This window comes from Dipodomys ordii, unplaced genomic scaffold (genome assembly GCF_000151885.1).
Source record: "Dipodomys ordii isolate 6190 unplaced genomic scaffold, Dord_2.0 Scaffold13269, whole genome shotgun sequence".
NCBI classification, from domain to species: Eukaryota; Metazoa; Chordata; class Mammalia; order Rodentia; family Heteromyidae; genus Dipodomys; species Dipodomys ordii.
Genome location: NW_012280481.1, coordinates 1 through 3,367, shown reverse-complemented (window position 1 = coordinate 3,367; position 3,367 = coordinate 1). Strand labels below are relative to the sequence as shown.

Below are 3,367 nucleotides of genomic sequence, written 5' to 3'. Positions count from 1 at the left end.
TATGAGACCCTTGTCCGTTGTATGGCTAGTGAAGATCTTCTCCCAATCCAGGGGCAAAGAAACACATTAAGAAATGTACATCATCCCTGGCTGTAAAAGAAATGAAAATAAAAACAACACTGATATATTTAGTCATGTTTCCTAAAATACATTTTTATTGTAAAAGCACTGTACAGAGGTGTTACAGTTACATGAATTAATAAAAAGTTTAAAAAAAACACTGAGATACCACCTTACCCCTATCAGAATGGCCCACATCCTAAATTCAGCCAACAACAAATGCTGGAGGGGATGCGGAGAAAGAGGACTCCTACTGCATTGCTGATGGGAATGCACACTAATACAACCACTTTGGAAAGCAGTCTGGAGATACCTCAAATAGCTAAATATAGACTTCCCCTGTGACCTAGACATACCACTCCTAGGCATCTACCCTGAACAACAGGAACCAGTATACAAAGACACACGTACCTCCATGTTTATTGCAGCACTGTCCACAATAGCCAAGATATGGAAACAACCCAGATGCCCCCTCCTGATGAGTAGATCCAAAAATTGTGCTACCTATAAACAATGGAATATTATGCAGCCATTAGAAAGGACAAATTAATGGCATTTGCAGGGAAATGGATAGAACTAGAGCAAATTATTTTGAGTGAGGTGAGCCAAGAGCAAAAAGACAAACAGCACATGGTCTCCCTGACATGCGGATGCTAAAGCCAAAATGCAAGGAAATATGAGAAAGTAAAAAGGACTCGAGAAACAAAGGACAGCCACTCATTTTGTTTTATCATTGCTAAATGAAGCCATGTTCTTGAACATATATATATATACTGTGTGTGTGTATATATATACATATATGTACATATATTTGTGTATATTGCATGTGTGTATATATACATATATGTATATATATATGCGTATATATACACACACACACGCAATGGAGGGAAGCCAGGAGGAGAACACAGAATAAGTGGGAAATGGAACAACATACAACAAAGGGGTCCATCAGCTGCATTGGACATTGAAGAAAAATAACTAAGCAACTCAAAGACAGCGATGGGAAGGGAGGAATGAGAGGGAAAGAGGGAATAGCTTACACTAAGCTAAAGGAAAGAAATGTAAACATCATTTGATGTGGAAGAAATAATTGTATTGTCAAAGCTCATAGAACTCACAAACTTTATAGACCATGATAATGACAATTTGACTTGTGAAGGTTAAAATGTGTTTGTGACTTTAAGTATCACTACTCCACAATATTGTGAAATATGTGAAATTTATGTAATCACCTAATCTCAATTTAAAAAAAGAAAAGAAAGGAAAAGTGAGAGAAGGATGGGTTAGGAGCGATGGGTGACAATGTTGTCAGACACCTTGTATTCATACACTGTTTTATAGAATAATAAATGTTAAAAGAATAAAACAACAAAGGAGCTATGCAAAATGCAGCTTGTTAGAGACAGTGCCTCACTTCCTTAATCCTTACATGAACACTGTGAGATACTATTATGTCTCATTGTCGTAGATGAGAGTAAGGAGCCTGGAAGGAATGTAATGTGTACAAAGCCAGTTTAGAGAGAGAGAATAGAAGAGTTAAGAGACGAAGGTTGGAACGATTGTGGAAGTCTTTCAACAGGTTGCTCATTTACTTTCCCTAAAGCAGTGGAATTCAGATAATAGACCCAGGACTAGCAAAATTTTATCATATTACAAAAAAAAAGTAGCCTTATTGGATGAGTAACTCTCCAGGAAGATCCCAACAATCTGTATTTTAACTCATGTACCAGATGATTCTAATGAAATTTGAAAGCACTAGAGTAGTAGGTTTTCAAGTTTGAGTGTGCATGCAATTTTCAAGAGTGTTTTGTGACAGGGATGACAAGCCATAACAGCTAAATCATAGCTTTGAAAATTGAGGCTTCAAGATATTCTAATGATAGCCAATTCTGAAAGCCAATCTGATAGAGCAAGAAGTATATGAAAAAGTAAAGGCAGATGGACACTCTACAAATGCAGATACAAGCCTGGGAGACCTCACTCCAAATGATCAGTCCTCATGAAAATATCAGTCCAAACCACAGTTAAATAGCACTGTACCTTCTTTACCCAGAACAGCCAAAACTGATCTAATCAAATGTTGGCTAGGATGTGTACAGTTGACTCAACCTGTAGCATATCATTTAAATAAACAGAAGCTGCCTGAGGATAAGAGTTAAACCACCACCGCCACAGTGGAACCACTTCTTTGAAGTGTCTGAATCTTAAGGAAGATTAAAAAACCCTTTGGCCACTTGATCTTCTCACTTTGACTTCATGAGAATAGCACAGCACCCAGCATCTGTATGGAGATGGGTGAGTAGGTGAGTTTCCAGAAATGCACAATTCCTTGACACTCTGTATCAGGACTCCTTACGTTGCACATGCTCTTACTTCTTTTTTTTTTTTTTTTTTGTGGTCGTGGGGTCTGAACTCTGGGCCTGGGCGCTGTCCCTCAGCTCTTCAGCTCAAGGCGAGCGCTCTACCACTTGAGCCACAGCGCCACTTCCATCAGTGCACTGTTAAGCTAACCAAAACCTCTACAAAAGAACAGTCCCTTACAATCGCAGCACACACTACCGCTACCGGCAAAGCTGTCAGTCTCAAAAGACTTAGTGAATGAAAAGAAACAGAAGTGGTAAGTAACATATTAAAGAGGAATAATGGGAATTAGAAGATTCATGCAGTTCAGCTCTTTGAATCAGCCAGCCAGCTTGCTAGCAACGAGGGATGGGTTCCGCTGAGGAAGGTCCTGTGGAGTGGGAATGTGGTCCCCAGTGACCTCTGTCTTGTCCGGAGCGGCAGTGGACAGTTGCTTGATCTTCATCTTGACTTTAGCCATGTTGTAATCTCCAGAATCAAAGTATTCTTGCCCTTTCTGTAATCCTTTCCTTAGAAAATCTGACCCCCCCAGGCTTCTGTCCCAGGGGAGGATATCTTGCTTTTAATTTTGCTTCTTCAGCTTTCTCTGGACTAGTCAGTTTATCTTCCATTTCCTTTTGGCCGCCTCAGGGACTTTCGCGGACATGATGCTCCCTAACCCTGTTCCTCCACCTCGGCGACCAAACCACGTTTTCTTGATCCATTGATTTACTGAGGGGCATATGGGTTGGTTTTATATCTTTGCTATGGTGAATAATGCTGCGCTAGACATATTGTGCTGGTAGCTTTAGTATGGTCTTGTTTGTGATCATTCAGGTAAATGCCCAAAAGTGGGATTGCTGGATTATAGGGGAGCTCTATGTGGAGTCTTTTGAGGAACTTCCATACTACTTTCCAAAGTGGTTGAACAAGTTTACACTCCCACCAACAATGCAGTAGGGTT

General features: G+C 40.0%; 1 pseudogene; it reads right to left on the bottom strand.

Annotated features, from left to right (window-relative positions):
* Positions 1–2,720: 2,720 nt before the first annotated feature.
* LOC106002539 lies at positions 2,721–3,078 on the bottom strand (annotated as a pseudogene).
* Positions 3,079–3,367: the final 289 nt, after the last annotated feature.